Source organism: Urocitellus parryii, unplaced genomic scaffold (genome assembly GCF_045843805.1).
Source record: "Urocitellus parryii isolate mUroPar1 unplaced genomic scaffold, mUroPar1.hap1 Scaffold_53, whole genome shotgun sequence".
In the NCBI taxonomy this organism is placed as follows: Eukaryota; Metazoa; Chordata; class Mammalia; order Rodentia; family Sciuridae; genus Urocitellus; species Urocitellus parryii.
In genome coordinates, this window is record NW_027554068.1 from 1,643,362 (window position 1) to 1,666,961 (window position 23,600).

Below are 23,600 nucleotides of genomic sequence, written 5' to 3' on the forward strand. Positions count from 1 at the left end.
GAGAAAAAAGATTAAATCATAATTATTGTATATGTTGCATTGTCCAACCCTCTCCTGGAATGAAATTTGTTGTGTAAATTAAATGCACAGATAACATCCATAAGGATTGTTTCAAAATATGAATTTCAAAAAAGTTCCCAAACTAGTAAAGATAAAAGAAAATTACAGGTATAGAAATATATTTTAGTATGGAAAATTAGAAAGTAAGAGAAATGTTTCTGAATGAGAAAATATTTTGTCTGGTAAAGTAATATTCTTGTGCTAACGTCCCAGATTAAAGATGACAAAACTAAGGATTTAAAGTTGTGAATGTCTAAGTAAGTTGCAGAAAGTTTGAAGAAGATGAATCTCAAAAATTTAGTGTGTTTGTTTAATTTGGCTATAATTTATCTATCAAGATAATTTTATTCTATTTGTTCGGCTTGTGGAAACTAAGTCTTAAAGTCATTAGGGTTTGTATCTGTTTGAAAGTCTGAAACAATTACTTTGTAACTGGTTAATCAAACAACTGTTACTTAAACCTACCAATATAGATGTCACCCTAAGTATATGTGACTAGGTATAATGTATTCATTATGCCTAGTCACATATACTGAGAACTATGGCTATCTAAGCCTTGTATAAGTATTATGTAAAAATTTATAAAACGAGGGGCTGGGGTTGTAGCTTAGCAGTAGAGCAGAGACCCTGGGTTCTTTCCTGAGCACCATATAAAAACAAACAAACAAATAAATAAACAAACAAAATAAAGGTATTGTGTCTAACTACAACTGAAAATTAATATTTTTTAAAAAGTTAATAAAATGAAAGTATATGCAAGTTTACTGGCAAGATAACCACTAAGTGCTCTCTTTTATACATTGTATCTGACATTGAAGGACCATGCTCTCAATTGAAGACCTGTCTTATATATGTTTGCTTTGAGTAAGTCAATTTCTTATCATTAACCCTGTTTCCTAAATTTATAAGAAACTTAAGGCTATTGATTTTGTTAATCCATACAGACCTGTGATTAGTGTTACCATACAATCTGGATTCTAAATTGCACTTTAAAGTTAAACTTAGTTGAATGCAAAGCTTTGCCAAGTTGGTGTTCTCCAAACTAAAATTATGTGTAGCAAAATCTCTTATTTGTATAAAAATAACAAATTTGGTTGGTATTTATTCATGTCATTTGAGGTTTTATAGCTGTATCAAGTAACATGTTGAATAAGTTATATATATAATTTGGTGTTAATCTTCACATTGGAATTGGAATTTAAATACATTTTTGGAAGCTAATAATGAGAGTCTGATCTGTTTAAAGGTGAAGTTGTAAAACAAGGAAGCATTTTGCTGCTTTTTTTTCACAAAAAGAAAGTTAAAATTTCTCTTAGTCTTTGTTTAATTTATGTTTCAGATGTAATGTTGTATTGTGTTTTTTTTTGGTCAGGATCCCCACCTTACCTGAAATAAGAGTCTGCATCCCACCTTACTACATGTTAGAATGGCTGCAAAATAGGCTAGACTTGAGATCATTTAGAGTTGTGATAGGTGGGATTATCTAGAGTTTGATGATAGCTCCAGTCTGGTGGGTGCCAGACTGGTTGGCTGGGCAAGTTGATAGCAAGATGCCCTCACACCCTCTTACAACCTTCTGACCAGCTCCATCTGTCCCCAGACACTTCAGGACTAGTGGTGCTGGGAAACTTGGCTCTCTCCAGCATTTCCAACCAATGCTTCCCCCAGGCAAAATGCCCCTCGTCTGTGAAGTTTCACAGGATTGCCTGGACATGAATGACCCATGCAGACCCACTCACTATCTGACAGATAAGGATGTAAGATACCCCAGGCTCAGCCATGTTGCAGTCTTAGGATCTGAACACCATTTCACCTTGCAGAAAGACCATGAGGGATGTGCTCAAAGGAGGGACCCTGCAAAGAATTGGCAAGATGGTGGCCACCAGCACTCCCAGCAGGAGGACCTTAGGGCAGCCAAACCCTAGGCACCCTGGCACAGGACCTCCAGGTCTTGGCTGGTGTCCCCAGACAGAGTTGGCTGCACCACGAGGTGAGGTGGTGGTGGCAGCAAACCTGCAAGCATCCTTCCCCCCATCCCCCAGGCACTGGACAGTGTCTCAAGATGGAGATGGCTGTGTGCAATCAAACCTGCAGGCAACTTGGCAATGGACCTCTGGGTGCGGGTGGAAGCAGCAGGACTACTAATTGAAAGTGAGGTCAGGTTGAGGTTATTGTGGTTAAAACAACAACAACAAAAAATCACTATCAAGGGTGAAGTTCACTGGGGTAAAATTTCATACCTTAAGCACAAGAACATTTGTTTTGAGCCAGCAAAATGTTTGAGATTGCAATCTAGACTACCTGTTAAGAGTGATCGTTACATTCTACTTATATGAACCAACTAAGCAGAATCACTGGTTTTTGTTTTGTTTTGTTTTTACTCTATAATATGAAGAAAGTATAAAATATCATTCATTCTCTACCAAGACTTTTTGGTCAGAGTTCTGCAGGGAATCAGAAACAAGAGACTTATTGTAGAAATTGGCTGATGGGTTATGGAGCCAAGAAATTTTAGTGTTTGTCTGCAGGCAGGAGAATCAGGAAAGCAAGGGGTATAATTCGGTTTGAACCAAAGACCTGGGACTGAGGGCTGATAGTTTAAGTCCTGATCTGAGTCATGGAGACTGAGAAATAGTGAAGGTTTGTCATATCCCAGAACCAGAAAAGATGGACATCTCAGATCATGCAGAGGAATTTGCCCTTCCTTTGACTTTTGGTTTTGTTGAGCCCCTAAAAGGACTGGATGATGCTTGCTTTACTAAGAAGGGAGACTTTGCTCAGTCTACTTCTTTGAGAGCAAATCTTTGCCAGAATCACTCTCAGAACACCACCCAGAAATAATGTTTTACCAGCTATCAGGGTATTCCTTAGGCAGTGTGTTGACACATAAAATTAACCATCACATTCACTGCATTAAAAAATTGTCAATTCATTAAAAATTGCTTAAAAACAGAGATGTTTATTTAAGTACAACAAATCATATAAAGAGAGTCCCTGAAGTTAAAAATAAAGTCTGCCATGGTATTTTACAAACAATATTGCTTGCACCATCAAGGTTGTTAGATTTCCATCACTGTGAGGAAACTACTGAAGACAGTAAACTAAAGGAGGAAAGATTAATTTCTGCCTCACTGTTTCAGAATTTTTAGTCCAAGTTTGGCTGACTGCATTGCTTTAGGGTCTGAGGTAGGGAAGAATATCCTGACAGTAGGATCTGTGGCAAAAGAGACTGCTCCCTTTATGGTAGCAATGGTAAACAATTTATTCTTTTTGAAAGTAGAGAAGGCGGGGGGGGGGGAGAGACAGAGAAGAGAGGAAATAGAGGGAGGAAGGGGCCTGGGACACAAAGAGCCCTTCAGGGAGTGACCCAGCTCCTGTCCTCATAAAGTTTTCCTCACTTCTCAATAGCACCATAGTCAATACATGGATCTTTGGGGGATACCCCAGTTCTAAACGATAACAAAGGTCAACTCAAGGTGCGGAGAAATATTTGGTTACACAAACAAAGATGGAAACTATTGTTATTTCTTGTTCCAATAGCCAGAGGCTAAGTGTATATTTCCACAGGTTAGCAAAGGACATGGCTTATCACGTTAATGAAAAGTGCAGAATTGAACTATCACAAAACACAATAAAAAAGCTCAAAGTTGGCTTTTCTGCCCATGGATGAGCATAGAAAGCATCGTCAAAGTCTCTCTTCCTGCTGCCATCATGTCTAAATCAGTGTCCCCTAAAGAGCCCGAACAGCTGTGGAAGCTATTCATTGGAGGGCTGAGCTTTGAAACAACTGATGAAAGTCTGAGAAGCCATTTTGAGCAATGGGGAGCACTCACGGACTGTGTGATTGTGAGACACCCAAACACCAAGCGCTCCAGAGGCTTTGGGTTTGTCACTTGTGCCACTGTGGAGGAAGTGGATGCAGCCATGAATGCAAGACCACACAAGGTAGATAAAAAAGTTGTGGAACCAAAGAGAGCTGTCTCAAGAGAAGATTCTCAAAGACCGGGGGCCCACTGACCTGTGAAAAAGATCTTTGTTGGTGGCATTAAAGAAGTCACCGAAGAACATCACCTACGAGATTATTTTGAACAATATGGGAAAATCTAAGTTATTGAAAACATGACTGACCAAGGCAGTGGAAAAAAAGGGGGCTTTGCTTTTGTAACTTTGATGACCATGACTCTGTGGATAAGATTGTCATTCAAAAATACCATACTGTGAATGGCCACAACTGTGAAGTGAGGAAAACCCTGTCAAAGCAAGAGGTGACTAGTGCCTCATCTAGCCAGAGGTCGAAGTGGTTCTGGAAACTGGTGGTGGTCATAGAGGTGGTCTTGGTGGAAATGACAATTTTGGTCATGGAGGGAACTTCAGTGGTCATGGTGGCTTTGGTGGCAGCCATGATGGTGGTGGATATGGTGGCAGTGGGGATGGCTAAAATGCATTTGGTAATGATGGAAGCAATTTTGGAGATGGTGGAAGCTACAATGATTCTGGGAGTTATAACAATCAGTCATCAAATTTTGGACCCATGAAGGGTGGAAACTTTGGAGGCAGAAGCTCTGGACCTTATGGTGGTAGAGGCCAATATTTGCCAAATTATGAAACCATGATGGTAATGGTGGTTCCAGCAGCAGCAGCAGTAGCCATGGCAGTGGCAGAAGGTTTTAATACTGCCAGGAAACAAAGCTTAGCAGGAGAGGAGAGCCAGAGAAGTGACAGGGAAGCTAAAGGTTACAATAGATTTGTGAACTCAGCCAAGCAGTATTGGCAGGGCCTAGCTGCTACAAAGAAGACATGGTTTAGACAATACTCATATGTATGGGCAAAAAACTCAAGGGCTACACTTGTGACTAATTGTATAACAGGCTATTTTTAGTTTCTGTTCTGTGAAAAGTTCAAAGCATTCCACAAAGGGTATTAATCTACTTTGTTTTTGGCACCTGGGCTGTTGATTGCTAAATGTAATAGTCTGATCATGACGCTGAATAAATGTCTTTTAAAAAAAAGTTCAAAGTTGAAGTTACAGGATCTTCATGAGGGTCATCATATCCTGGGGTAGCAGGAATCAATGGGTGGCAAAGAAAAGGTGGGTGTGGCTGCTGCAATAGACAGGAGAGTGAAAGCAGCTATCAGAATAGTCCACCCCATTGTGTCCCTAAAAGTGAAATACCTGAGGGTCTTCTAAATCCTGACTGGATGTGAATAAGCAAAAGAACCATATATAAATTAGGGGTTTGTTTGAGCCATTAAGGCACAGAAGCCACTTTTCTGGGAACTCCTGGGTGAAATTCCCCAGTTCAAGAAAGCCCAGATCATGCTGGCCCTTGTCTTGGCTCACAGCTTTAGGACCAAACAACCTATTTCCTTCAAGATCCCTGCAACACCAAGAAACAAGCACCAAAACAAGCCTCCTACCACATTGAAAACTATCTACTGACCCCCTTGATAAATACAGATATTAAAATAATAATAATAATAAAGTTGTTAATCCCTATGATATTTAAAATTTATATCTATTTGTTTCTAACAATTTTCTTTAACAGGAAAAAGATAATTAATACTGTTATCTAAATTTGTTTGATGTCTTGTATCTTACAGTTAAGAATAAATACATTTAAGGTAAAGGGGAGTAATTATATGTCTTTATTAAAAGAGGTACTTATTGATTTGCAAGGTTAGAGTGCTAGAATGTCATCCATTGGGTGCTAAAATATCATCTACTAAATATAAAAACATCAGACCCTATTAACTAAAATATACTTAAACTTTAGATGTGTTTGTAATTTGGTTAATATAAAATAAGATCTAAAATTCCTTTATTCTCTATGTCCTCATGAGAACCAAGGGGCTGGGAGTTAAACTTCTATCAGGTGTGATTTATATAGAAAGGTTTAAGAAAAATTTAACCTAGTAAAGTGAAAGGCTATAAATGTCTCAGTAAATTAAAACAAAATATGTACAAAATAATTTTCAAAATGTTTACATATAGCTAAATTGGTTACATGAAATTAACACAATCAGCTGAAGTTATTGAAAGATTTTTACTCTTTAAATCCTGCTAAGGTTCTGACATGAGGCTTATTTACCAATATAGATAAGATCTTTTCACAGACTTTTATTACTTGGGAATTCTAACTAAAGGATAAAAGAAATAAGAAATACTGAAAATATTAATCTACTCTCATTCCAATAAAATAATTTTTTATGTCTGTTGAGTTTTATTATTTTAAAAAAACACTAGTTTTAAAGGATTTAAGGTATATAACATTTTGATTAAACAATAACTGTTATTTTAAAAGTACCACATTACATTCCATATTTCAAATTTTTCTTTAAAAGCTAAACTTGGTTAATATAAAAAATCAGTGTAATTATGATAATTATTAATAACATATTAATTGTATCTTTATTTCCCAAATACACACGTCATTAAAGTACAAGATTTAAAAGAACATTTTACTAAGCTGATGTTCTTCAAACAAAAGTTTCTACAACAATAGCTCTTAAACTATATAATAATAACAAATTAATTGGAAATTAATGGTGTCATTTAATATTTTATATTTAAATAAATACGTTATAAAATTTTATGTTACTCTCTACACTGCAAAGTAAACTATATTTCTAAAAGACAATTAAGACACACTGGCTTATTTAAAAGTTAACAATATGATGTATATAATTTTTTTTTTTTTTGTGGTGCTAGGGATTGAACCCGGGGCCTTGTGCAAGGCAAGCACTTTACCAACAGGTCATGCCCTGCTTTGAAAATATGATTCTTGTCATTTTGTATTTATTTCTTGATAGATTACTTTCACAGTTTTTATTTCACAGCCAGCCCATCTCTCCCATGGGTACCTCACCCATGCTGGATCTGAACGGAGAGCTGTAGGCTAAGTTAGAATACGTGATGATGTGCTGGAGGCCTCTGGATTTGTACTTCAATCTTCATCTGCTCTATGGAGGAAGAGCAGGGAGTAGACTGGCAGAAGACCAGTAAGGCCAGTTATTTAACTGAATCACATTTTCAGAAGTTTCTTGGGAGAACCTTTAGAAAAGAAACAGGTGTTACTTCAACTCTCTGAAGAAATTCTATCTCAATTCTTCTGGGTGCTCAGCTTGGGTCATGTATTTCCCTCCATCCATTACCCAAGGATCCAACAGCCTCTATCCCCTCCTCCCTTCTTTCCCACAGGCCAGAATCAGTTCCTGCCCTGCTATAGGCTTTGGTCTCAGGACTGAAGCCCTAATGACTGGATCTGCTCCCTGACTGGAAGTCTGCTCCTCCCCCGATAGGAGGGTCCATAGGACCTGGGGATGCGGAGAGTCCTGCCAAAGAGAGGGGATATGGAACCTAGTTCCCAGACTTTGGGTGGGGTTGCAGATGACATCTTTCTTCCCCCTTCTCCCTCAACCTCTCCTTACCTGGGAGCAGCACAGCTCTAAAAGTGACTGGCCCTGCCTACTCCCTCCACTCTGGTTAAGTCAGCTGGAGCATCAGGCTCCAGCAGCTGCTCAGCCCCACCAGTCTCTGCAGAGGCCCTGCTCAAGGCAGAGGCTGCTGAGCTGGCTCAGGATCTGGAGTCTGCAGGAGGCTGGGTTCCAGGGCCACAGCCCAATCCTGGAGTTGTAGGAGTCCCCAGAGAGCTGGCATCCTCTGCCTTCATCCTGAACAGACTCCACTCTGTTTTCAACTCAGCTTCTGGAAATGAGCCTCCTGTCGGAATGCAGCCCTGAACTCCAGCCTTCCAGGTTGGGCTGGGAAAGGCCTTCCCTGCGCCTTACCCTGGTGTTAGCCATAGGACCCTCTCTCTCCCTCTCTTTTACATATGAACATAATACCTTGATTTTAAGTTTAAACTCAGTGCCTAACACATGCTAAGCAAGCACTCTACCACTGAGCCAGGACTGAGGTCCCAGGACCCTCTTCTTTGACTGTGGGTATGAAGTCCCTTTCTCTGTACACATTAAATGGAGATACCATGCTGCCATCTTCCAGGATTGGGTATTTCCTTCCTGTGTTCCTTTTATCTCCACACCATGCCCCACTGTGTCCCTCTAATAGAAATCTGGTCTGAATCAGACCTGCATAAGCTAAAACCCTTTAGAGCCCACAGGCTGCCTTGGTATGGCCACTCCTCTTTCCCATGGGCCCTGACAGGGAGGATTTCTCAGAACTCAGGGCTGAGCATGGTCAAGCTATTGCTTCCAGTGACAGGAGGCCTGATTCTTCTGTCTCACCTCAGAATGGGAAGGACCAGTCAAGGTACAGACTAGGATCTTGGGAATTCACTTTCCTGTCCTCATTGCTTCCCCATCTCCCCCATCCCTCTCTTCAATCTGCCTACAATACGTGTGAGAAAAAAATTATGATGCATCCTATGATGAGGATTCTAGTGATTAAAGGTACTGAATTCCAGTGATTAAAGGTACTGGCTGAGGACTTCGCAATTACTGTGTTTGGGGTGGTGGTTGAAGGTCCTGAAATGAAAACATAAGAGTATTAGCCCTTCTTCAGACCAAAATATGAGGACATATCTGCTTAGATCCTGCTGCCCCAAGTCATTCAGGAAGGCAGATAGTTCCTAGATCTCTGCTATGTGGCAGCTGCTGTGACAGGTCCTGAGAAATGAGGGAGACAGGAAACGGGCCATGTCTTTAAGGGGCTCATACAGCTAATGGGAGAAGCCTGGGTGACCATACAACTCATCCTTCCTGGTGGCAGAATATGAGGAGACCCATGAGGATGGTGGTGGAGAAGGGTCTCAGGAGCTGACATGTGAAGTGATTTAGAGGAATTTCCAAAAAGAGACGAGCAAATGTCAGACCAAAAGAATGTGCACTAAAAAAGAGGCATTAGGAGGTGAGAAGGGAAAAAGATAGGAAGACTATACCTATGAATGTTAACCCAGGTCTGACTCATGCTTGATGGATTGTACACACACACACACACACACACACACACACACACGTAGAAGCATCTCATGTGAATCCCACTTCTTCCCCCTCCTGCCAGTTACCTGTTGGCTCCAACTCTGCCTCCCATTCCTTCAAATTCTGAATCCAGGTTCTACAGTCACCTATCGAGGACCTGTGTAACAACTCAGTCACCTCCTTGTCATTTTCCCACATTTTTTTCATCCAGTTGGACCCAGGATGTATCTCTCTCCACTTTCTGTTGTCTGAGTCAAAAAGGAGCCACATCTGTCCATTGAAGCCAAACTTCCAGGAGCTGTTGGATTTATGCTGACAACACATCCTGCCCTCCAGGGTGTTCAGACCTGCCCCCATCAGAGAGAAATCAGCCTCCTTTCTTAACAAATCCTTTGTCCAACCCAGTACCACCTTCCCTGTTTTCCTTCTAATCTGGCTGTGTTCTGTCCTCCAAAACAGTTATGTCTGGGCTTTTAGAGGGACCAACATCTAACTCTTTTTTTTATATATGCACACAATCAATTTCCTTCAACCAATATCAGCTCTCTCATATCCCTGGACTATCCTTACATACCTCTGGCCATGTCATTTTCTGCTTTAATGTCAGCCAGTTTCTGTTTTAGCGTATTCACAATATCTCTCAGTGACATTTTGGGCTCTTCCCAGGTGACTGTGGCACTCACTTTCCCTCCCAGGGCACTCAAGGATTTGACCTTGTCCATGCCACAGTCATAGGAGAAAAAATTCTTCTGGTCCACCTGGGCATGGACTGTAAACCATTGCTGTCCAGGTGCTGCCTTAGAATTGACGGTGAAGTCATAGTGAAGGGAGTGAGTGCCTGTGAGGGAAAAGGGCGAGTAAGGGTTGGGCTGGTGAGAAAGGACCCTTTAGGCACCCCCTCCCCATCCCTCTGAAGGGCTGAGCTGGCAGACCAAGAATGACCCTTCCCAAGCTCTCTGCTTCACCTGTTTAAGTTGGGCATGTTCCCCTCCTTTGAAGAGGAGGCCCACTTCCCCTCTGCCCTTTGAAAGATGCCTACACCCAGCAGAACATCACCTGGCAATGGCAGTGCCAGGCCTGCTGTGAGGGAAGGGCCTGCCTGGCAGAGGACGATCAGACGCAGGAGAAGGGACTGTGCATGCTGAGTCATGGTGGGTGCAGTGAGGATGGGATCACAGCTGCATGAGAAAGAGTTCATAATTATGGTTCATAGCTTTTAGCTTGACTGTTAGGAGATGGCACTACTGTCCCAGGAGATTGCCCTTTTTAGGTTGGAAAGTGATATTGTAATCTGAATAAAATGAAAAATTCATAGTTTGAAGAAAGGTAGTAAAGGAAGGAATCAGAAGTATGTGCTTTGTGGTTCATAAAATTGTATATGCCAGGTTAGATATACTAGAAAAGCCAGAAAAATGACCAGTCCACTGTGATTTTTAAGAAAGCCTGGGAGATTATTGTTTATCAAGTGTATTAAAAACATCTGGTATCCAAACCTGAACCAAAATTAGTGGAAAGGAAGAAATAAATAATAAGTTCAGAGCAGAGCACAAATAATGAATCAGAGACTAAAAAGGAGCACGAGAGAGTAATGAAATAAGCAGCTGGTTCTTCAAAGAACTAAACACAGGTGAAAAGTCAGTAGCTAGACAACTAGGCAAAGTAGAGAGAAGACTCAAATTCAGACAAGAAAAGGGAAAGATTGCAACTGACACCACAAAAGTACAAAGGATCATTTGAGATTATTAGGAACAAAGATACCCATGTTTGTTATTATTTGCAAAAATTTGGTAACCTAGAATAAATGGAAAAATTCCTGAACACTTACACATATATATCTTACCCAGGTTGAATCATAAATAAATAAAAAAGCTGAGCAGACCTATAATAAGTAACAAGATTGAATCAGTAGTAATAGCCTTCCAGAAAAGAAAATTCCAATACAAGAGAGCTTTACTGCTAAAAGTTCTACCAAATATTTGAAGAACAGTTCCTAGTTCTCCTTAAGTAATTCCCAAAAATAGAAGAGAAAGAAATTCTTCCAAATACATTTGATGAAGCCAGCAATTCCATGATACCAAAACCTGACAACACACACAAAAACTAATCCACAGCTATTTTTTTAGAATATTTTTTAATTGTTGATAAAACTTTTTATTTATTTATTTATTTATTTATATGTGGTGCTGAGAATCGAACCCAGTGCATTACACATGCCAGGCAAGTGTGCTACTGCTGAGCCCCAGCCCCAGCCCCCACAGCTAATATTTTTGATGAATAAAGATACAAAAATCTTGAACAAAATACTAGCAAATTAAATTCAATTGCCCACTAGAAAGATTATTTAACATGACCAAGTGGAATGCATCTCAGGGATGCAATAATGGTTCAACACTATCTAATCAATAAATGTAATATCCCACATTAACAGAATGAAGGGCAAAACCGATATAATAGATGTAGAAAATGCACTTGATAAAATCAACATCTCTTCATGATGAAAATGCTGAACAACTAGGTATAGAAGGAATACATCTCAACATGATAAAAGGTGTGTCAAATAAGCCATCAGCAAGCATCATATCAAATGGATAAACACTGAAAGTTTTTTCTCTCAGATCTGAAACAGAAGAATGATGCCCATTTTACCACTTTTAATCAATGGAATTCTGGAAGTGCTTGCTAGAGCAATCAGGCAAGAGAAAAAATGAAGGGCATCCAAACTGGGAAAAAAGGAATAAAATTCTCACTGTTTGCAGATGAGCTGATGTTACATTTAGAAAACTCCAAGGACTTCATCCAAAACTAGTAGTGGTAATAGATGAATTTAGCAAAATTGCAAGATACAAAAAATAAAATTATTAGAGTTGTTATATACAAATAGCAAATCATCTGAAATAGAAATCAAGCAAACAATACTACTTACAATAACTGCAAAAAATATAAAACCTTGGAACAAATTAAAATAAAGAGGTAAAAGATCTCTAAAATGAAAACTATAAAGCAATGAGGAAAGAAATTGAAAATAACACACACACACACACACACACAAATAAAAAGATAACCAATATTGTTCAAATGTCTATTCTACCCAACAAGATCGGCAGATTCAATGTAATCCCTACCAAAACACCAAGAGCATTCTTCACAGAACTAGAAAAGACAATCCTAAAATTTCTATGGAACCACAAAGCTCCTGAAGAGTCACAGTTATCCTGAATGAAAAGAACCAAGCAAGAGGAGTTCCATGACTTGACTTCAAAATACAGGACAAAGCTGGAGTAATCAGAACAGCATGGTGCTGACTTATAAACAGAAGCATGGACCCATGGAACAGAACAGAGAGCATAGAATTCGACCCACACACCTACAGCAGCCTATTTTTGAAAAAGGTGTAAGAATGTACAGTAGAAAAAGGACAGTTTTGGGGCTGGGATTGTGGCTCAGTGGTAAAGCGCTCGCCTAGCACAGGAGGGACCCGGGTTCGATTCTCAACACCACATAAAAAAATAAGGCATTGTGTTGTGTCCATCTTAAACAAAATTCTCCCTCTCTCTTAAAAAAAAGACATTTTTTTCTATACATGGTGTTGGGAAAACAGGGTAGGGAATCCACAGGAAAAAGAATGAAACTAGAACCCTGTGGCTCTTTACTCAGAAACAATCAACTCAAAGTGGATTAAATGGGCTGGGGGTGTAGCACAGTGGTAAAATGCTTGCTTACCATGCAGGAGAACCAGGGATTAATTGAAAAAAATAAAATTTTATTTTTAAACATTTTAAGGCTATTGTAATGGGAAAAGATTTTTTAGACAAGACCCCTATTTTAGAAAACAAAAGCAAAAACAGATAAACAAGATGAATCAAACTAAAAAATCCTCTGCACAGGTTCTACTCCTGGACATCTACTCGTATCAGAAACAGAGAAAGATACCAACAAAGGGACACATGTAAAAAAAGAGGAAAGAAAATCCATCTCATTTGAAGTGAAAGTCCGTGATCTCAGAAAACATGAGGAAACAGGCACGCGCCCCCCCCCCCCTTCACAATGCTCCAACAAAGGATCCCACAGTTATGGAAGTACATAAAATCACAGATAAAGATAATGAAAAACTAATTATTAAAATGTCCAATGATCTAAAAGAAGATCTAACAACTGAATAAGAGAATAAATGCAGACTAAAGACCTTAGGCTATTTCTAAAGCTTTCAACTTTTCTAACTTTTCAGAATTTTTGGTGATTTGAAAAAAATATTTATTTTAAGAAATGAATTGTTTGAAATTAATTATTTATCTTTCCTGCATTATTTTTCACTTTCATTGATTTTTTTAGAAGAACTAACAGAACAGAATTCCAAAAGTGTTCCATGTAAATTTAAAGGTATGTTTCTAATGATCAATATAGAAAGTAGAAGCAAAACATCATCTAGTTTGGTGGTTCTGCCTCACACTAGAGAGTTACTTATTTATTTCTGCCATTATTCATTAGGTTCCTGAGGTTGCAGAAATCACCAACCAACAAAAAGAAAAGTCTTTTTAGTTTGTTTCTCACAACCAATTCAAGCTAAAATACACTAGTATCATTGTAGTTTCAGACCAAAGTATGTTTCTAAATTATAAATATATGTATACATAAATATATAAATAAATATAAAATATAATATAATATTAGAGAGAATCATTTTGTTAATATTTCCCTTTAGACACAGTTCTGGGAACAAAGTGTCACAAATAAGACATAAATCCTACATTGCTACACACAGTAATTAAGGCACATACTAAGAGCTTGGTATAAAACATAGAGACATAAATAACTAGAGAACAACATAGAGAATTATACCTAAGTGCTAAGCAGCAAATTCATAGTCTTTAAGTACATGAAGAGACAAGTTATCATAGCAAATTTTATAACTCAGTTGCTGCTAATATACAGAGATAATATTTTTCTGCATTTAGTACCTTTTTTGCAGACATATGAATTACAATTAATTCCAACCAGTAAAATGCAGAAATAGTGTAAAGATTATTCACCATGAGTAAAACTACTTAAAGAGAGAACCAAAACTTCCATTCCTGTCCAAATGTTTATTCCTGACAAAAAGACTGCTTCTTTTGAACCATTTCTGTGGAAACAATTTTTTATAATAAATATTTTGGTGATTTTTTTTGCATATTACTTAATATATTTAGGCTTCACATTTTCTCTTTTGTCCTATTTTACTACCTATATTCTGAAAGAAAAGAATTCTAACTCCTAAACTACCTTGATATTTGAGCTATCTTTTAATTTTTAAGCTTATATCATTTCTATAATGAATACTGTGCTTTCAGTAAAGAATGACTATTTTTATGCACCTGGCTCATTTACAGGAGTTTTGTTGTGTTCTTTGGTTTTATTTACAGTGAAGTTAAAAAAAGGTTAATGTTAAACCAAATCACAAAGAAAAGACCACCAACTCCAATTTTAAATCAAATTAAATCAAGATTGTATTGTGTACACAAAAACTGGCCAGGACTGTCTCTTTCAAGATTCCATGCTAGAGATCATCCCGCTGATCTTCAGGAAAAAGTTTTTAAAGCACAAAAAGTTACAAAGGAGGTGGGTGTATAGGGTGCTTACAGCTAACAAGATTTTGACAATCATAATACAAAGGCAGATAGCAGGTTAAGGATCTACATCACTAACATTTCAGGGGAGGGAATAAATTCAGCTCCAGACATTAGAATTTATGAGCTGCCACTGAGATTTAGAGAGAATTGTTGTTTGGTCAGTGGAAGCCAGAATTTATGAGGCACAAGTAAGGTTTTAGAGAGGGTTGTTATCTGGTAAGGGATAGCCAGGCATAGGTGAATTCAAAACACAGGTAGAAATTACAAGTAAGTTTAAAACATCAAAATATTGTCAGGCCAAAGAGAAATTTTAGTTTTCTTGCACAAAACAGAAATAAACTTTTTACTTCTGAAAGCTCTAAGAGAAGATTTTATTTTTTGTATTTTTTCACATCTAATGGCTTCTGGCTTTCCTTTGTTTTTGAGCATAAATGCTTCCCTTTTGTGTTTATGGGGCTTCCAAAACAATATATATTGGTAAGCCCTTCTCATAGGGAAGATGTTTTTAACATAGCAAGTAATTACCCTTTAACCCACAGGGTCTGACAACCATATTATAGGATATGAAAGACCCTCCAATATGCTTGTTCTTCCAACCATTGTTGGCAAAGATTGACAAAAGTCAATTCATTGCACACAATGAGTGAGGTGGGTCTCTGCTCTGCAGTCCAGAACAGGAGGTAAAAGAGCCCCCAAAGTGAGTTTACACAGGGCTTTACATGACATAGCTGACAAAATCCTAAAAACAAAAGAAAACAAATTCAAAGAGAACCATACCCACATAATCTCGTTTGACAGAATCAAATTCATAAGAGGAACAGAGGACAGAGGCAAATCTAAAGGGATTTAACTATATTTTCTTTTTCTAAATTGCTATTAATTTCTCCTACAATTATAGAGTTCTGGATCTCCTCAGTTCTACTTTCTCATTACTTTCAACCTACAATACATGAGGCACAGTGAATTTACCCTACTCATGTACTTATCACTTATTTTTTTCTATAGAAATGAATATGAATATATTTTTCCCACATTTCCAAGATTCTACCCTGAAAATTTCTGTGATATCACTTCCCTGAAATGCATTTTCATTATTTCATGTCAGTTCATCTAAGTATTCCATATCATGTGTTGGAAAAGATGAGACAACTCTAAGGCCCTTCTTATTTGACTATTTATAAACTATAATGAAATGTCAACCTCAGTACCTCCACAGAACTTAAGTCTCATTCACCTTTCTCATTCATAGTGCTTTATTTTTTAAGTAGGTAGCAAAAATTTTATTTTGAAGAAGAGTAAGTCATTTTTAGCCATTCAGTGTTCTTTAGAGGATCCCAGAAACCTATGGTTGTGGTTCTTAAACAACCTTACCACTGAAAGGTTGGACATTGATACTATGCTTCCATGGGAAATGGTTTCTTGGTTGTGAATATTGTCTTTCCCTTTCTCCTATAGTCTTGGAAAGGTGTGGATTGTGCAAACTTTTAGAATCACTATTTTCAACACACTTAGCATGGACCCATTTGATAATAGAAGACATCTAAATTCTGAAAAAAAAAAAAGACTCTTCACCAAGCCCTAAAGAAGTGATAAAATAATCTCTGGAAAAAATAACAGTCATCCATTAGATTATTTTTAAAAAATACTAAGAATAAGTTTAGTTAGTAATACATTACTATACTAGGAAAAATGATATAAATGCAATTTTAATTTTTAAAGTTGTTTCTGATTACTACAAAGAGAGTATAAAAAGCTGGGTACATGAGCTAGAGTTATGTCTCAGTGGTAGACTACTTTGCTAGCATGTGCAAAGCACTGAATTTGATTCTCAGCAATACATATAAAGATTTTTTTTTAAATTTTTAAAATAAATGACAGCGGAATGCATCACAATTCTTATTACACATATAGAACAATTTTTCATACCTCTGTTTGTATATAAAGTATGTTCACATCAATTCCTGTCTTCATAAATGTACTTTATTTTTTTAAAAAGAGAGAGAGAGAGAGAGAGAGAGAGAGAGAGAGAGAGAGAGAGAATATTTTAATATTTTTATTTTTTAGTGTTCGGCAGACACAACATCTTTGTTTGTATGTGGTGCTGAGGATCAAACCCCAGCCGCATGCATGCCAGGTGATCACACTACCACTTGAGCCACATCCCCAGCCCCATACATGTACTTTAGATAATAATGTCTATCACATTCCACAATCCTTGATAATCTTTACTCAACACTCCTACACTGGCTACTTCACATAAACTGCCTCAGGGATTTAATGCAGTAATCAAATAGATTTTCTGCAGCCTATGCAGTGCTGTTGGAATAGCTATTATAAAAATATAAAATTGTCATGTATGGTGGCAGATGCCTGAAATTCGAGAAGCTATGGAAAATGACACAGGAGAATTGTTAATTCAAAGCCTCATTAACATAACAAAGCTACAAACAACTTAATGAGAGCCTATCTCAAAATATAACATAAAAAAGAATGTGGATGTATCTCAGTGGTATGCACCCCTGGGTTCAATACTCAGCACCAAACCATACAAAACCAAGCAAATATCTCATAATTAATAGGGATTCCAGGGTACACAAATATGTAAAAATGTTGGTGACATTTTTAAATAAATTTAATAAATATATTTTAAGTAAATTTAATAAATATATTTTATAAAAGGGTTAAGGTTCTTTAAAAGCCCAAAATAAAAATGCCACATAATCCACTAGTAATAATTTGGGGTAGCAGTGCAAGGTTGTACATGCCTGTACTCCCAGTGGCTTAGGAGGATGAGAGGTAGAAAACTATGGGTTTATTCTCAAATTAAAGACCAGCCTCAAGAACTTGGCAAGGTCCTAAGAAACTCAGTAAAACTTTCTCTCAAAAATAAATAAATAAATAAAAGTGTTGGAGACTGGGTATGTAGCACACTGGTAAAGTGCCCTGGGGTTAATTTCCATTATTTAAATAAATAAAAAGATATAAATAATAATTCTTGGTTAAAAAATGCCATACAATCCAGTAATAATAACTCTGGGTATATATGTAAAAAAAATTGGAATCGTTTTGCTAAATATATTGCCTCACATCTATTTTTATTGTACCTTTATTCACAGTATCTAATTAAAGGAAACAAATGAAGTACCTTTTAGATAGAAAGTATATCAGAAAATGTCTTCCAACTGCAAAGCATCTAATTACTCCATCCCTTCAGATGCTATACACTTAAAATTCAAACTGGTCCCTAGAAGGCAAGACTTAGATAGTGGTGTTTTCTAAATACTCCAAAAAATTTGGAATCTCTGGGAACCTTGTTTCAGATATTCTAAAACTCAGAAATAGGTCATATGGGGGGTCAGAATGAGAACACAACACACAGTAAACTCTTTAATGGGGAATCTGAACTCAGACACTGTCATAACCAAAAGCAGTGTTGGAGATAAAAAAAAAAATAGATTCTGTTTCACTGATTTCTGGGTTATGGATTCAAATCAAATATATATTAGAAAAAAAGTTAAAGCTACTGGTTAAAATCTACATAAAACAGTATTAAAATGTACCAGGGGCTGGGTGTGTTGGTGCAAGCCTGTAATCCCAGTTGCTGAAGAGGCTGAGGAAGAAGTATCAAAAGTTCAAAGACAGCCTTAGCAGAAGTGAGGTGCTAAGAAACTCAGTGAGATCCTGTCTCTAAATAAAGTAAAAAAAAAAAAAATCCTGGGGATTTGTCTTAGTAGTCAAGTGTTCGTGAGTTCAATCTCCAATATCCCCCATAAAAAAAGTACCAGGGGCCTAAGGCTGGAGCTCAGTGGAGCTCAATTTTCTGGCACATGTGAGGCACTGGAATCAATTCTCAGCTCCACATATAAGTAAATGAAATATAAGGTCTATCAACAACTTTTATATATAGTACCAAGATATTGACATGGACTTTGATCTAATTTGCTATGTACTTTAGCCCTTAAGATTGAAGTTGGCCAGGCATGGTGGTGCATGCCTGTAATATCAGCTGTTTACAAGACTGAGACATAAGGATCATGAATTCAAAACCAGTCTCATCAATGGCGAGGCACTAAGCAACTCAGTGAAACCCTGTCTCTAAGTAAAATACAAAATAGGGGTAGGGATGTGGCTCAGTGGTAGAGTGCCCCTGACTTCAATCCCTGGTCTCTCCCCCCCCAAAAAAAAAATAAATGGGGCTGAGTAAATAGCTCAGCTTGTAGAGTGCTTGCCTTCTAAGCATGAGGCCCTGGGGTCAATCCCCAGTACAGAGAGAGAGAGAGAGAGAGAGAGAGAGAGAGAGAGAGAGAGAGAGAGATTTAACTTGCATGTAATTTAAATTCAAGTTAGTCCCACTTTTATTTTTTCCTGCCACACCAGAATAAAAGAGTTTCCTGAAATGTTTGGAACGTTTCTGTGCGTTATTTATTTATTTATTTATTATTTACTTATTTTTATGTGGTGCTGAGGATCGAACCCAGGACCTTGCACATGCTAGGTGAGTGCTCTGTCACTGAGCCACAACCCCATCCCCTTCTGTGGGTTATTTTAATGAAATGATCTGACCATAAATAAGTAAATAAACAAATTAATTAATAAATGAATAAATCCTCAATTGATGACCCATTAAACTTTTTAAAAATCCTTAAATGGGACACATAAATCTCATTTAGGAGAGATTCATTCTTTTTAATGTCACCTAATTTTATTCTGCTTTTTTCTCATGTGAAAATCTCAGATGATAAATTAAAATCTTTTAAAAATGCCCTCAAGTTCTTGAAGAAAAACATTATAAATGATGCATACATTTGAAATAAAACATGGGAAAATAATGATTAATAATGCTGAAAGTGCAGTTTTGAGATGAACCAAAATTTCTCAGTTTGCCAATTGAATCTGGGTGCTTGTCTCATAAATTTTGAAGAAAAAAATCTATTTAAGCAAAAAGAAATAGAATGACCACCATGTGGTATGAGGAATGATACCAGAAAAAAAATTCATTTTTGTGTACCATCTTACAACTTTACTGATGGTTTTGGGCAGAACAAGGAGCATACTGCATTTAGAATAGGCTTTGGAAAAGGCATCCTGACTACCATATAGGTTCACTTTCTGTGACCCGTCCTTTTTTCTTCAAATTCAATCAGGAATCACCTCTGGGGCAAAGGACTTTGTAGAAGGTGTTCCCACAAGTGGGCTTCAAGGTCTTTTACATGTCAAATAGGCCTTAATGGTGCTCATTAACATATCTTTCAGTTAGCCACCAGGTGTGTTTGAGTGAGGCCCATTATTCGAATTACATGGTCATTATATCATCTATTCTATTTTATACTCATTCTCTGTGAACAGAGAACCCTAGTTTTGGATATGTGAACAGAGAGCTAGAAAACTAGGGGTTTATTCTGAGACCTATGGAGAGCTGAGCTGAAGTTCTGGATTTCAGATTTTTGTTCTGGATTTGAGATACTGCTTCTGCTACATTTAAAAATCTCAGGACTCATGAAGAGAATGAGTTAAAAGCCAGCATCATCAAATTTCTGAGTCCCTAAGAAATTCAAAGGGACCCTGTCTCTAAATAAAAATATTTCTAAAAAAGGGGGTGGGAATGTCAATCAGTGGATGGACACCTCTGGGTTGAATTTCTGGTACCAAGAAGAAAACAACACACACACACACACACACACACACACACACACACACACAGACAAACACTGACACATACAAAATAAATAAATAAATAAACAAACAAACAAAACCCTCATGAGTAACAAGCCCTAAAATCAACAGCCTCTCTCATGCATGAATACAATAAATGGATTTGGAGTTCTTTCCTGGTAATTATCTCAGTCTTCACTATGCAATCTGGAGACATGCTGGACTCATGGCACATGGAAGCCCACAAAGGGCTCTAGAAAGAAGCTGAAAACACCATACAATTATGGAATAAAATGCCCAGGTTTTCAACTGCTGATCTAAGCCTCACTAGACTAGTCAGAGGGAGGTGAAGGCTAAGCTACCACAGAGAGACCCTCTGGCCACAAGACTCTGGAGAGGACCACGAGGAGTCCCTAGCCATGACTGCCAGTTTCCACCATTGCCACTCCTGTCAGCTTTAAGCCACCTTCCTACCCAGTCTCAATATAACAAGGCACACTTACCATTTCCTGGCTCTCAGGGTTCTCAGGATTCTCCCTGTGGTTTGTTTTCAGATTCTGCATAGCACAGACACCTGGGCTCCGGATCCAGGACAGAAGCCTACCAAAAGATTGAAAAAATGGCGGGCTCCATACGAAAAGGGAACGGAAGATTGTGGAAGCCCCCCCCTCATCACCGGCTGCTTGAGGATTGGACAGTTCTCACCTAAGTGACTGATTGGTCAAGGCTTCAGGCACTGCCCCCAACCTGAGCCAAGTGGACACACAATCAAAGTCTGAATGACAGGCTGCTCCATTGTCACTGTATAAAGACTACACATCTGGGGCTCAGGGTGTGGCTCGAGGGGTATCGCGCTCGCCTGGCATGAGTGTGGCCCAGGTTCGATCCTCACCACCACGTACAAGCAAAGGTGCTATGTCTGCAGAAATTCTCTCTCGCTTTTTAATTTTTTTTAAAGACTCCAGATCAGGGCTGAGGATATAGCTTAGTCAGTAGAGTGCTTGTTTTGCTTGTATAAGGCCATGGATTCAATCCCCTGCACTACACGCACACACTCCCTCCAAAAAAATGAATTAAGTAAAGAACTTTGGGGACTAGGGTTATGGTTCAATGGTAGAGTGCTTCCCTAACATGCGTGAGGTACTGGGTTGAACACCCAGCATCACATTAAAAAGCCAACCAACCAACAAACTACTAATGATATTGTGTCCATCTACAACAAAAAATATTCAAGAAAAAAAAAAGACTGTGGGGAAAAAAAAGACTACAGAACCCATAAACACTTTTTATAAATAATATTTACATATATGTCTTAAATATATATGTCAGTGTATAAAATTCTCCTGTGATGGCTTTTCAATTAACTTATATTACAGGTATGCTTTACAACCCTGAAATCCTCCACACCTCACTTATTATTATTATTATTATTATCATTATTATTATTATTATTATTTAATGGCCTGTAAATTGCATTAAATACCTGTGTATGGGGTTATTTTAAGGCAAAGTTTTCTTCCAATAATAGGAGCTAGTGCAGAGAGAAGTGCATTGACACTTATAACTGTTTATAAGGTTAAAGCAATTTGTGAATAAATATGTATATATTTTTATTTATTAAAATGATATCTCAATTACTTTAATATTTTTTAACTTTTCTGTTCTTTGTCTCATAAAAAATAGTTTGAGCTTTAAACTCATTAGCAATGTCCTTATATCCCTTCCCCACAAAAAAGTGACTCACAAGTATAATTCAAATTATTGAGACTCATAAATCTTGGATCCTTTATTTTAACTAGTGAAGTCTAAAGGTTTTCTTTTTCTTTTTATTTTTAAATGAAGCCCACATTTTATAGCTTTCTTGTTATGTAACTGACCTTTAATATTCTGCAAATTTTACCCCCAATTCTGATCACTTTGGACTATTGACGTTTTGATGGAGGGGATCTCAAAGTGGTCATACACAAGGTAGGAAATGGATATAGTAAGATATAAGACTGGTGATTGCTGAGTATGTAGATTTTGCTATACAAAATAAGTATTGGTGGATGATATGGGGGTAGGGAGAAAAAGAGCAATGAAAAAAGAGAAGAAAAACTTGAACAGTAGAGGGGTTCAGATGCTACAAGTCTACAATGATACCCAATATAGAGGTTAGTGTTCTTGGAAGCAGCAATAAAATTTGAGGGGAAAGAAAATGGTAATTTTTTGCACAGATCCCAAGTGAGAGAGCCAGGTGAATGGGTTCTGTGTTCAACTCTTCCCACCTAGGAGTGGAATTTATAGTTCATAGGGTATGTCTCAGTAAGTAGTAAAACACTATTTCTATGTACCTTTACACTTTTTCATGGTTATGAGCTGACTTTGACAATTCCAGTCACATTACATCTTTGTACTTGTTAGTTATTCATTCATTAATTAATCCATTACATTATTTATTTGTTTTTTTATTAATTCACTTTTTCTTTAGTTGTCATTGTTCTTACATTACTCATCATTACATAATTGCATAAATATTCTGAATGTTAACTTTTTGTTAAATATTGTTTTATGTGTTTATTCATACATTTACTTTTCATTGAAATGTTTTTCCTTAGCCAAGCCTGATTTATATTAGATCTCAATCTTTGTTTATGAAGACTAGATAAAATCACATTATTTCAAATAAATCAAGAATTTATCATCTTGGCAGAACCCTAATCACCCACTAAAGCTGGGTCAACTAAAAGCTGTGTCAAAACTCCCCTTTTTTCTTATACACACCCTAATAAAGAATTCCTCTCTCACTTTTATATGTTGGAGAGCAGACTAACTTTCCAAAGCATCAGTTAACAACCTAGATGTGTTTTCCAACTAGCTCACTATTACTTTAAAATTATTTACATACTTGACACTAAGAGTGTCACTGATTATTTTTTTTTATTTTTGCAAGATCTCTCTCATATTACAAATTGAAATCAGATATGCTTTTTTGCTAAAAACACTCTCAGTCTTTAATAAATTATTCTATAAAGAAAAAGGGTTTTGTTGATTTTCTTACAGCTTCACTAAGTTGCAATCTTTTGGCATTGCTCCTGGTGAGATTTATGTTGCTAATTAGTGCTATAGGAGATGATTCCTTTTTTTGCTGCTGAAATGTTTTGTCTAGAGATAAGAGAGAGACACAAATAATTTCTATTGCAAAATCAATTCTTATCTCCAGTCTCCATGTTGGCAGTCCTCCTTTCATACTGAAATGGTGTTCTAGTTTGTGTTGGGGCATTTTAGAATTATAGTGTTAGCACACAGTGTCATCCCTACCATTTGTTAACATCTAATTATCTCATTGTGTAAATGGTGTGCACA

At 37.3% G+C, this 23,600-nt stretch overlaps 1 pseudogene; it reads left to right on the top strand.

The window, feature by feature from the left end:
- The first annotated feature begins 3,771 nt into the window (after positions 1 to 3,771).
- LOC144252730 (heterogeneous nuclear ribonucleoprotein A1-like) lies at positions 3,772 to 4,731 on the top strand (annotated as a pseudogene).
- Positions 4,732 to 23,600: the final 18,869 nt, after the last annotated feature.